This window comes from Cephus cinctus, unplaced genomic scaffold (assembly GCF_000341935.2).
Source record: "Cephus cinctus unplaced genomic scaffold, Ccin1 Ccin1_scaffold0401, whole genome shotgun sequence".
Classification (NCBI taxonomy): domain Eukaryota; kingdom Metazoa; phylum Arthropoda; class Insecta; order Hymenoptera; family Cephidae; genus Cephus; species Cephus cinctus.
In genome coordinates, this window is record NW_014333085.1 from 789,064 (window position 1) to 803,031 (window position 13,968).

At 41.5% G+C, this 13,968-nt stretch overlaps 1 protein-coding gene across 4 annotated transcripts in view; it reads right to left on the bottom strand.

The window, feature by feature from the left end:
- The window catches only part of LOC107267441 (metabotropic glutamate receptor 7), a 77,081-nt gene extending 63,558 nt beyond the window's left edge, over positions 1 to 13,523 (bottom strand). For all 4 annotated transcript variants that reach the window (XM_025084564.1, XM_015739178.2, XM_025084563.1 and 1 more), the window contains exon 1: positions 13,387 to 13,523. The gene's annotated coding sequence lies outside the window, so the exon portion shown is untranslated. The remainder of the gene's footprint in view (positions 1 to 13,386) is intronic.
- Positions 13,524 to 13,968: the final 445 nt, after the last annotated feature.

The window sequence follows — 13,968 nt, forward strand, 5'->3', positions numbered from 1 at the left end:
AAAAAAAAAAAAAAAAAAAAAAAAAATTAAAAAAAAATAAAAATAAAATGAAAGTGACTTTCTTTTCTTTCTACTCTCGTGAGACAGCGAGGACGTAAACGTTCCCTTTATCCCGAATCTCTTCGTTCCTCCTATTTTCCAGCCTGTCGCCGTTTCTTCTGTTTCGGTAGGTAGTTGAGAAAGAAAGAAAAAATTGATCCACCAAGTCCAAGTGACTGCATAAGTCCTTGAGACGGGAAGCAAAGTCCGGGGGATGGTTGATATCGTTAATCCTAACATCCGTTGGTACAGATGTTCTGCGTTAAATAGAAATGGTTAAAAGGGGGACAAACAATTGGAACGAAGGGAAAGAGAAGAGAGCCAGCGATATAGATAGAGAAAGTACCTGAGCTTATTATTCGGTTGGTATTTTAATTAAGAAATCTTTCATAGGACCAATTAAGGGTTGAATCTTTTATCAGCTGTCCATCTTTTTGTTCCCAGTACCAGGAGACGTTTCATCTCGAATGTCCGGAGATAAAGATAAAAACAAAAAGCACTCTGACGTAAAGCATCCGGTCGTGGATTCTCATAGAAAGAAAAATTAGTACGACCCCACCTTCTTTTAGGCGGGTGGGGTGGGGGGGGGGCGAAGGGGGATGAAATTTTAAGGGCGTTCCATACCATACCCCATCTTGGATAACTTCACGAATTTTCTTCCTCAGACTTATCTTCTACGTACATATGAAAAGATATTGATGCACCCCACGAGTTATTAAAGTGCTCGGCTAAATCAGCGGTACCGTTCCAAGAATGAAGTCCATTCGAGTCAGTAGATACTAAGGGTTGGGAACTAGGGGATGAACCCTGAAAAAAAAAAAGATTCAGAATGATAAAGAAAGAAAGAAGAAGAGTCAAAGAGATGAAAGGAGCCATGAAGATTGAAATTGAGTACATACGATAGGTAGGGGGGATAGGTAAGAATAGGGGTGGGGTGGGGGTGGGGGTGAAATCTTCTAATGACAGACAAATACGCCGTCTTGAATTTTAATCGATTAGACCAGGTTAAATCCCTTTGATAATTTTCTCTGGTTGCGTCAGCCCATATTTTAATAGACGCACCCCTGCTCTTATCTCATCGTCCCGCAGCTGATGAATTCACAGAGAATTTTATTCCTCGGGACAGAGTCCTCAAGGACGAGTATTCCGAACGCACCTTCTGAATCTCGTAATCCAGTTCCTCCCCTGTTTTATCTCATTCATTCGATTGGCCGAAGACACAGACGAGAATATGCACAATGACATCAAAGAGAAGGAAAAAAATTATCAAAGTTAAAAATAAATTTGGACACCGTGTATTAGGAAGAAATAAATATTTAACGGATGCTGCGTAAAAGAGATGATTCTCATGGACCAAATATTATCTGTCACATATTATATTCAGAATGTCATGGTATCGTATTCTGTAACCAAGAAAACTCTCGATGCCCAATGTGGAGTAATTTTGCATATTTCTTTGTGAACCAAGATATGGGAAAATAAAATGAAAAAAAAAGAGATAAGAAAGAAAGGGACAACCGAGTGATGTGACGGATACGAGGAAAGGCACTGAATTTCCTAATTTTGCACGAAGAGTTTTTCTTACCATTATCAGGTGGTCAGATAAGATTCTGACAAAAACATTATACACAGTCAAGCGAACCTTAAAGGATCCCATCCCATTGTTGGACGACCATCTTGTCTTTTTTTCCCCCATAAGCGGACAAAAGGGCCCCTTAAAAAATATCCAACTCCCCTTCCGTGCCCGTCTTCGGGCGGACGGACGGTCAAGAGTTAAGAAGATTGGGAGGACAGATAACACGTCTTGGAAAAGTTACAGTCTAGTTATGTGAACTAATTAAAAGCAGCGAAAGAACTATAGGCCAGTGACTAGTCTTGAAACATTGAGCAGGACGTCAGAGAGGGACGCGAGGATTAATTAACGATTTAATTTACAAAAATCCAACGCGTTAAATAAATTATATTCGATTGCTGGTAGCTGTCAATTTACCACTAATTAAAATTACCTTCGTCAAGTATATCGCGCCGTTTCGTATTAAATCCTTAAAAAGCACGGATATTCCATTTAAAGTCGACAGTTACCATTTTGTGCATATATAAATAAAATCCATATGCATACTGTACGTGTAAGAAGCTAAGCTATAAAGCAAGCCAACCACCACGTGCCTTTGCATATCCTCGTTGACAGAATACAGGCAATAAACCATAATCGGTATAACCACTTTAAAGAGCGTATTTATACAATAAATATTATCCGATAGCCATCCGCGCGGGGCATTAAACAATAATTAAAGCATTGCCCAGGCGAAACAACCGATTAATAACGTTACTAATGGAAGTTCCGCGTGAAGTATGGCAGAGTCGACGTTTTATCGAGCCTTGCGACATTCGATTAGATCGAACGAGTAGTACCAAAAGACAACAACAGAGTGCGGTGCGAAGCTAGAGAAGCCGAAGAGACGTAATGGAAGAGAAATAGAAAATTGCAGGCCCTGTGTATAAGGATGGGGAGTGCCTTAAAACCATTTCGAAACTTAAACTCGATTCGCCACTGAAACTCAAGGGGTTTGATGCTCGATAGAAACCAATATGGACCTGGAAGTTTATTCGTGAGTTCCCGTTACGAGGTTTATGTTCCACTGGCTTAAGGCTGATCCACAGACCCTTTTCATATGGATATTTATGACCAAGGATCTTCGTCAGAATTTATCGATTAATATACAGGGTGTCCCAAAGTTACCTGACCAACGGGGTATGGCGGTGTTCGGGAGGCACCACTGATCACGAAAATGACCTTCCTTTTGTCCGGAAGGTCATAGTTTTTAAATGGGAGCAGGTCAAAGTTGACCAATCAGAACGAGGCGTCAAGAGAAACGTAGGCACCTACGAACTCTGTTTCTCGGTGGCTTCTTTCTTGTTTCTTGTTTCCAATAGGCATGTCTTCGGCTGACGTCATCCTGCCCGAAGCCACCGAGAAACAAAAGCTAGGGAAGAAAACTCGTCCGCAGGTGTCTACGTTTCTCTTGACGCCTCGCTCTGATTGGTCAACTTTGACCTGCTCCCATTTAAAAACTATGACCTTCCGGACAAAAGGAAGGTCATTTTCGTGATCAGTGGTGCCTCCCGAACACCGCCATACCCCGTTGGTCAGGTAACTTTGGGACACCCTGTATATTAATCGATAAATTCTGACGAAGATCCTTGGTCATAAATATCCATATGAAAAGGGTCTGTGGATCAGCCTTAAGCCAGTGGAACATAAACCTCGTAACGGGAACTCACGAGTCCACTAAAGAATTATTGTCAAGTTTACTTTTGGCAGTGAGGTTATGGCCGTTGGGGACCGTTACGTATGACGCGCGAGGCATGCCGGGTATATCATATGGCGTATAGGAAATTATTAAAGCAGTCTGAAGTTGGCTCTATCGCTGAAATAGTGAGGCTAACTTCAGCTGGTGCGTACGACCTGAATAATCACGTAGATCTTGCTGATGGTAAGCGTGTGTGTATGAAACGACAGAGGGTGAACAGGACGAAGCCGGGTGAAACGTCGACTCGTGTGCTTCCGGTAAAGCTGACGATATTCACATACACATAATGATAACGACAACGTTATTGAAGAGGGAAGCTCAGCAAGAGCAATTGGTGTCGGGTGAGCTGAGAGATAGGGGCGAGGGGCCATGACGAGGATGTGAGTTGAGAGCTTTTGGGGTTAGCAGGGAACGAGGGGGATGAAGCTGGAGGAAATGAAGGGGGGAGGACGCGGCGGGGGGGGGAGATAAATTCGTGGGGTTGCAAAATGGTTGACGGGGTTTGCGTTAGCGTGACCGTGTGTACTCTCTAATTGGTTTTCACTGTAGCTACCCTTGTCCCACCCTTATCGAAAGCCAGTCGTCAGAGCGTCATCCTTTGCCAGCTCGAGGCCAGGAACACCGAGATCCTACCCTTATTAACGACGGCGGGTTAATGGCGCGACCTCTTCGGCTACCCGGTACCCGGTGCAAGACCGCAACAAACCCCACAACAACCCTCTGATTAGCGACCCTTGTAGCACTTGTGTGCTTTGCGGTCGGGTACCGTACCGATTTTGGTAAACCGGAAGTGTATGACTATTGAAAAAGAAAGCCATGCGAATTCGTCCCTTGCCGTACGTAAGGGTGGGCGAGGTGTTGCGAAATTAAATCACTTGGGAAATGTATATTCGATTGGAATTATCGATTCGATACTATTGACTGTTACGGGAAGTACTTCACGCGGTAAGGTCAGATCTCGATGACCTCGTATAAAATTGTTATGGCCCGACCCGGCCACCCGTGTACTTGTTAATACCGAACTAAAGGGGAAAGAATGACTAGGGGGTGGCTCCATAAAAGCTCACCGTTCCGGGTCGGATGATCCTAGGACAACGATACGGCGCAACACCCTCCAGCCTCTCCCCCTTTTTCCCACCAAGACCCATAAACTTCCTACGAGCCGAGCCATCGCACAATTATTTCTAATAAGGGGTCGTTACCCTGACGTACTGCCGAAAAGTCCTGAAAATTGCGGCCGGCTTATGGTCCTCGGGTTATTTCATGTTTTTTTTTTGCAAAAAAAAAAGTATGTATTTTGCACCCCCATAGGAGTTTCTAAATATACGTATATAAATAAAGACCACAACGACCCCTTCATCGGATCCTGTAATTATTGGCGCTAAAGTACCCACGTTTTTATTAACCACCCCTAAACTTGGACGGGTCACGAGTACTACTGAGCGGGGTGACGTAATAAAAAAAGAAAAAGAAAAAGAAAAATTAACGCGCAAAAATAAAAACCCTCTTTCGTAGTTGCTATCCAATAAAACTGATCGGATTCCTGTTAACCGGAAAATATAGCGTTAGAGTCAATGACGATAGACGGCCTATCGTGATAAAAAGCGTAAGAAAATGAATCGTAACCCATTACGTTAGGGCACAAAATACGTGGGATACATTTGGATTTTCGTGAGGGTTCATTTTTTTCCCCCCAGAGTCAGCAGTTACTCGTCGAACGATTAAAAGGCATCCCTTATGCACGTGGGAGCGATGGCAACAGTCCGACCCCCTGGGGCCAATATTTTTCTGTACGTTATTAATGAATCGTTCGAGTCACAGGCGCAAAACAAATTTACGTGATACTTCCTTGCTTTTTTAATATCCCATTCAGGAGGGTTGGAGCGAATAATCTGAATAGTACGAATAGTAGCCAAACCCTTCTTGGCGAAGATACTGCTCACACTGTATCAACGTGTTTTGGCTATTCGCATGTATTTTCCTCCTTCGGCCGTATATTTATCTATATATATATATATATATATATATATATATACACAGCCTATACCATGGTATACAGGAAGGTACAGACAAATAGCCGAGAAAGGTTGAGCCAATATGCAAAGAAGTGAACCACCTGCGGCCAAAACGGCCTATTCGAATCCAGTTTCTTTCCGTTTGCCTTGTAAGTCCACGCCCCTGTGAATTCAATAGAGAAGTGATATGTATGTGGAACGTTTGACTATATAAATTTTAATATCGCTTGTCTTTTCTTTTTCTCCTACAAAGAAGAAAGAAAAGGATAGCAAGAGTAGGCAGACATAGATAGTGACTCTACGTTACCCACGAGTAAAAAGTTCCAAGCCGCCAGGGTTGCTTCTATTGAAATTTTGTACCCTAGCAGAATTCAAACGTACTTCAGAATTCCACCAATCCTCCATCCTGGCATCTCAGGTCCTCGTTACCCTCGACCATTTCCTCGACTCTACCTGCAGTGACTTCATGACCGATTTGAAAAAAAAAAGTAAATAAAAAAGGTTATTCATCCTCACACAATCGTTTCCAATGATTTTATCATTGTCATTTGAGTCATCCTATGACACTTCATGCATTATGTCACATTCGACTTGTATTGTCTAAAAGAAAAAAAATTAAAATTAACTAAACCTCCGTCTTCTCCATAGTCTTCAAGCATCCTGTGCCACGTTTTCAAATTCCGGACCCACCAGGAATTCATCGTCAATATTCATCCCTGGAGCGAACTGGAAAACTTGAACTGACGTAATGCATAAATTTACCAAGGAAATTTTAGTCACTTGCCCTACTAACCCGACCCGATCGTATTGGCTACAGCCACGCACAGAAAAAATGTATTTTCTTGTAGGTTAAAAAAAACTTAAAATCAAATTCAAAATTCCCGCCTCTCCATCCCTCACGGGAATTTCAACAATTCCATTCCCACTGTTCCTGACTGTTGCCGCGCGATTCACTGATCCGCGTGGTTTAGCGAATTCAGTTGAAACGAAGGGCTGGCGCAACGTGTCTGGCTAACATGATGTTTGCATGCCAACAGACGAAAGAGAAATTCGCAGAAAAGGGGCGAGATTTATTTAGCGCCTCGAGGATACGGACGTACGGTGGAGTCTTGGGAAAGTATTTGAGAAAATGGGTGGGGCGTCGCTGTAACGGTCCTGGAGGCAATACGTTCTCTAGGGGTTGAAAGAGAAACAAAAATTGGAGTGCCTGGGGGGTTGACGTCAGGTAGAATGGTATAGCAGAACCTCAGGACACTCGGGGTGTTATGAATGAGAATGGCTCCTGATATACCCAGTACAGCTATACTGATTAATGAAAACCTGCGTATTTGCATTGAGGGTAATCTAAATGGGTAAAAATTATTCATATTTTTCTTATAGGCTGAACGAACCCAAAGGAACGGAGAGAAGGTACGGGGCTACAATTTGTTTTTCCGCTCGAGTCAAAAATTCGCGAGTAAGCCTTTATATTTCCATTTTGCTCGACTGCCCTAATTTTTAAGGGTGGAAAAGAAAAAAGAATTTTACATCAGACAATTCGATGTATCAGGGGATGCTCATTGGCTGTGAAATATTTAATCGATTTTCATTTCTCTTACAAGCGTCCCTTCCAATTCGTATACCAGAATTCATTGAATACCCGGGTCAAATTTTTGTATAAATACGCACGTAAGTACAAGCCCCATGGAATTATCGGTATAGAATTTCGGAATTTGCCCCGAATTAACTCAAGAACATACTACGGATTCGGGGTGAACCGCAATCCACCCCCTCGAGACAGTCTCATCGACCGTTGGAACGTTGTCGTCATTCTCGAATCATGAGGGAAGTTCACCCCAGTAAAAATCAGACCCAGATAATTCCTAATCGAAGCAGACACATGTCCGATGGAAATAAAAATTACACCCCCTGACAAGAGCTTGACGTTCCATCCTGCATTCACCCCCCAACATGCAGCAGCGGCTGCTCCACGGACAACCTTAAAGCTTGACCGCGTGTCAAGGGCACCCTCTGAATGTAGAAAAGCTACCCTTCGGGGCTGGTCACCTGTGCCACCTATTTATACCTTAAAGCTCTCTTTTCATAGAAGTAAGAACCCTCTATTGCCCATACGTAAAGCCACTTTCGAGCACCGCTATGACCTTTAGGCACGCCCAGGCGCCACGAGTTATGGAATTACTCGAGTCAATATCCACGTTTCCCAGTTACGCGAAGCTGTGTTTACCCGTTGTACGTTACATACGGAGTTATGTATATATCAATCTGTACATAACCGAGCCACGCACACGCCCTTGCAATCTCGAAACCTTTTTCACCTTGATCCGTAACCAGTAGAAGCTTTCGAGCCCTATCGATAGCCACGATTAAATCAGAAAATGAAATAAGGACGGTCCGCGTTTACAGAGCTAGGAAACTCATGTAATTGGAATACGGATACTGACAAGACTTGGAGGATTTTTTAGAGAGAGCCTAGAATGATTAATGTCCGTTTTTTTTTCATTACAGAGACGAAAGTGGAACCGGAGAAGTGAAGTAAATTGTAGAGGGAAAATTTGAATTTAAATTGGTAAAAGAGTCTCTGCCCGAAGGGCCAAGGGAACGTGCTTGGGAAATCACGTCCACCCTTGATAACCGAGTCAATTGAACGGATGACAGGGTGTGACGTCAAAATTTAGTTCCACGATGATTGCACTGTGACTCGGGAAATCTGGAAAGGATATCTGTACGTTATCACGTCAAACGTCATTGTTCCCTGTGAGTTGAGACGCTCGAGTGTTGATAAAAAAAAAAAAAAAAAAAAAAAAAAAAGTTACCATAACACAGTTTACCAACGCTCTTGATATTCCGTGATCCGCTACCAGAGGGAAACGTGCAATTTAATAGAGCTCAGTATGCGCGATTCTCTGCTTGCAGATTTGACAATAAAAACTTTTTTCGCTCCCGTTTGAATATCGAGTACGTGCATGGAGAAATGGCTTTAGATACGGTAAAGGGGCTACCCAACCTAACCCATGCGGAATATATGTTTATTTGAATATTCGCCAATTTTTCAACTGCCACATCGAGCCTGAGGACCCCTTTGCGAAAATGGCAGTACATTTCGCGGTTCAATAGGCTTTATGCAGAGCCGAATAAGCTAGTTGAATCCTTTGACGTGGAGAGGATACCGTCTGTATCTTTAATTCATCCAGGACATTAGAGGATTACGAGGGAGCAGCGAGTCCAGTTGATTCGCAAAGTCATCGCGAATAAGTCCCAGTCCCTAACGTGCTCGAAAGTAGTTACGAACAGATTGGAAGCAGTCGGGCAGTTCCGCAATTCGGACTCACGAAATTCGTGTCAATTACGCTTGAAAAGGATGTTCTCAACTTTCTAACGTTGCCGCCGCTTTCGGCCGAGTTTTGAAATCCAGTTGATCGACTTGCCAGACTCGGCGCTGCGGCTGCTGAAATTTATGAAACGTCATTCTTGAACGCGAATTACGTCCACGCTGTGATTAGCAATGAAAATATAAATTTTAACCTTGTTTTTTGTTTCGTTTCCCAGAATTTCCAAAGTTTACTCGCAAACTATTTATCTAGTTTGAATTGACGTTCCCGGTCCTTTGTGTCAAGACGAAGTCAAACAGCATCACGTATATGGATCTGCTCGAGACGAACTTCAGGCTGAACTCATTGTCAGTGCGACAGCGTCAAGGTGACTTTTCAACAATCTCCAAGTCATCTCGAACGACGCAGTTTCCTCTGTACCCGCGACACGAAACTTAATGGACATCCGTTGAATGAGATCTTTGGACCAAAAAAAAAAAGAAAAGGACAAGGATTAAAAAATAGACTACCATAATCCAGCTACAAAGTCGACAGACAGAAGCAACTAAAGCCGAGAGCAATACCGCATGGCCGGTATCGCTGATTGCGGCAAACTTTCCAATTGGTGGTACGAGTTTCTAAGAATCCCCCATTAGGTTCCCTCTTGGAGTTTTTCCGAAAAGGATAAAGTTCCCATCTGGTGAGCCACCTCTTGGGAAAACTCGAATGCATCTCGGTAACCTAGGAAGCAGAAGTGGAAGAAAAGAAAGAAAAAAAGAAGTATGATACCACAAAGAGAAAACTTGGATAAAAGTGAAGAAACTAGGTACATCGTGTTTCTACGTTGGTCCATGGTCACCATTATTGCTCGTATAAAGATGTATTTCTTGTCTGGTAGCAGCGGAGGTAATAAAATAAAATAAATAATATCGAAAAGGTGAAAAAAAAGAAAAGAATTACGTTTCGACCAGGGTATCGCGTGTATATCCTGTCGGCCATATTTCTTCAGGATACAATTTTCCCAGGACTAACGCTAGCGTGAGATCTTCATGCTTGGGAAAGACAGAGAGCCGAGAGACGATAATTTATTTACCAAGAATTCGATGTAGACTAAAGACGAGCTTTGAGATTTACTTCGACCTCGGTAATTAAAGTGGGTCTCGCCCGGTATGTACCGGCTGACAGCTGTCAAAAGCCACGAAATTAATTATTTCGCGGTCTGCCGCTATACGATATAATAAAAAAGCTGTATATATATTTATTTCTTAATATAAAATATTCTCACTTCACTTTCACAAGCAAGGGCGACTTTCGCTGTGCACGACACCACGCCTCTGATTAAACTTTTATTTCGAAACATTTGTCACTTTTCGTCTTAGTCCCGTGAAGATTGCGTTAATGATAATCAACGGAATGAAGCAGATAACGAAGCTGGTGCCTTGTGAATATTTCGACAGGCTCGTAAAGAAGTAGCTACAGGACTGGCGGTTACGTCTGGCCCTTAATTAAACATTTAACCAAATTTTCTTAAGACCACTCAGAACCACCAAAGGGGTTTATTTTCGTAGCTCTTGTAGCGTAATGTAGATTAAAGGTAGCACCCTGTAGATAAACGATAATAATACGACAGGACGTTAAATTCAATTTAGTTTTCACGAGAAACGACTATAAAGTTATGACAAAAAATTCTAACCTCATTCGGAAGTAACATTACATATAATTGTCCAGCATTGAATAAGATGACAGCTATTACTCACGTATAAAGGAATCGAGGTGCCTCGTACAGTCGTACTAAACCTGCAGTAAATATTGCACCTTGTCACTCTGGCTCGTTTAGACTTACTGAAGAAAACACTGAGAATCCTGGCAGTTGTCCAACGTATAAGAAAGACTGTGTCTCGAGGCAACAGATTTCCTACCGATAAGATTAACTCGTCCCGGCATCCATCTTGAGAAATAATAAATCCGTCCGAACGTCATTCGGCCCTTTAATAAACACAAGGCGCGTAGCACTTTTCCAATAAAAATAAATCCGCCGGACGTGTCAAAGCGTCAGGACGGAACTGACGGTGAATTAAATAGCTTAATCTGATCCGATCTCGTCAGCAAACACAGATTAAATTAGGCAAACTTGTATCAAAGCTGTGGGAAAATTAAGGTTATCGTGACGCGCACTGAGCTGTTGACATTTTCGACATTTGTTTTTCTTTCCCACTACGCATGCTAATCGTCATGACGACAAAATAAATACGTATCCCGATGATAACTACGTAAAACCGAAAAGCGTGTGCCGTTTAAGGCAGCATTTCTATGTACATATTTAAAGCGACTCACTGACGCTATTCCGTTGACACCGTTAGTACACTTAACCGCCACGGTTTATGGAGGCCCAGAGTACTTCAACCTACAGCCGAGTTCACATGGGAAAGTTTAAGGTTAATTTTGAACTTGACGCCCGCGACGTGATCAGGATTCAACGACACTCGAGTATATGAATACCAGGAGCATAACATAACCTAACGTAAACTACGAATGTGGACGCGACTGGTGGAAACAGTCGCAGTGAATGAGTTGAAATAATAATGACACTCGAGATAACTGCGTCACCATAATGCACTGCGGTCTCGTACGATTCTCTGGTAAAACTTCCGATAAAAATATGGAATTTTTAATGAAAACTTTTACACTTCCTAAGATCTTATTTATGTTAAATGGCGTATGATACGGACGCTGCTACAATTTTCGTTGTACCACACTGCACAATTGTGTTCTCGAAATTACCGTAATGGCGTATCTTCATTCCGCTAAATTGCGAACTGCCAATGGCTACGGTGTGCTCTCTCTCTCCTTTGTTTAATAACGCGCCGGTTATCCCGTCAGCAATTAAACTTGCAAATGACCACATAAACGAATTCAGCATTTACTTATAGATAAGGGAAGCTTGCAACTATTATGGAGGAGCGCAGCTTCTAATTTTCCGTTTTATCCAAATTTTATGGTAGTCATGTACATTTCTTTTTAGTTCCTCTGTTCAATACGTATAACAGTTCATACAGTATTGAGAATTTTTTACATTACAAGCTCACCTTTGTACGAGATGACAATTTTCACATGATAAATACCGATTGAATTAAATTAATTATAACAGCACGCATGCCGCTACGTTAAATATTATTCGAAACATGCTACGTATGTGCAAAATTTTCTCGGTTTATTTTTCAAGTACGCATTTTTCGTAATGAGAGGAAAAAATTTAAAAAATAAATAAATTAAAGAGAAAGCAGAAAAATATTTGTTAAGGGTTATAAACATGATTGATCATTAAACACGATCGATTCTGATGACCATTAAATTGTGCCTATTTCCTATCATTAATCTAATCTCAATTGACCTCGACGACAGTGATATAAATTATTCGAAAAATCGAAATTGCTGAACGAGTGTGAGAGTCTATAGAATATTTCGCGGCGTAGAACCGAAGACGACTTCCGAAGCTCTTTCGTTACTGACGAATTAAAATTCATGACGATAGTGGCTGGCCAACGAACTGGAGAAGTGCTGGCAAATCTATTCCGTCCTTTAGTCAAAGAGGCTGGATCGATATCAAAAGCCTTAAAAGAAAATATCCTACTTATAAATTTTAGTTTTTCAATCCTATCGATAAAAATATCCTAGTAAATTACAGTATGGACAAATTTATAAAAAACATCTGAATATCAGATTAAGTCATATAAAACCAAGTATGAACATTACTGACAAATATTCTGGAAATTCACTCATAGACTTTCTGAATGGCTTCCGATATTCGGTATGACGTTACTTATAAAAGTTTAAATGGCACCAAAGTGAAACTCGCTAAAACGAACAATGTTATGAGAAACGAACCTTGGATACACATACTTTCAAGATGAACGCTCGTACGGTAGCTCGATAAAAACAATTACGTAGATTTAGGAATTAAATTAAACACTTGGGATTTAACGAACAATTAAAATTACGTCAAATGTCGGTAGTGAGACATTTGTCAAAAAATTAGCTTCATTAATTACTAGACTAGGAAAACGAACTGGGTATATGCACAGAGTACTATGTATCCTAGGGAAATTCTACTATTTGTTTGAACAAGGATTACAAAAGACAAAAAGAAAACAAAGTAAGAACTTAAATAAGCTTAAACTTAAACTACTATCTCCTACCACTATCATTAATGGCCAAGAGAACCATGAAAAAGAAAAATATATATATTGACACACATCAAATTTATTTATCATTTATCCACGAATGAAAAGTCCTTTCAACTTCAAGAATATTATCTCTCGCGGTTCGTCAACTGGAAATAGCCGCAGTCATGCGCGAATTGACTGTCACGAGTGAAAATTAAGTAAAATGGCGTTAAACTTTCTCCACCCTCTTCCGCCTCTCAGCCTCTCAAACGAACAGAGTACCGCTTGCCAGACAACTGAGAATTAAGCATTAAGAGATTAAAATTCACTAAATTTACAAGAAGGAAAAAAAAAGAACGAAGTATATCATACAAGACAGTAACGATACCCAAGCGTTTTATAACCCATAAAGTCTCTAATATTCGTCATATAAAAGTACAACTGGCATGCGTTCACATGTCAGGAATAATTATGAAAAAGAAATAGTACAATTAAGAAACCAGCTAAAGCAGCCATAAGAGGATTAAAGATTTCTTTGTAAATAACGTACAGCTGGTACGTTGGGCCCCAGGGGCTGAGGAGGCTGTTTTGGTACAGGGATGAATTTTTTAATCGAAACCGGGAATCATCATGCCGATTCATACGAAACGCGGACATAGAGGACCGCGGCACCGGTACCGCGGCTAGAGACTGCACCGCGAACCTTCCTCAGGGTCTCTTATACCCTCGGCTTGGCGCATGCGCACGGCAACTTCTATTTATTTCTATAGCTATATAGATACCATACACCTTTACTCCATGTCTACGTCCTATTCTCGATTCTCAATGTCTTCTTCGACACGTTCTCGCTACGGGTGTCTTGTCTCAACGTTCGTCACACCGTTAGATACCTCAAGCGTCCTTCGACGACGTCACCCTGCAATAACCCACCCCCTCCCAGTTAATACTTTACAATATATCATAATATCATAAGCTGGTAACAAACCTCATAATTTTGATCCAACCTTCAGCACCTTCGGCAACCATCCTCATACATGAGGGGTTCAGCGTTTTAATGGGAAAATTACTCCAGGGCACGATCCTCACCCACTGTCTATCAAAAAAACCAAAGAGAATATTAAACTAGATAATA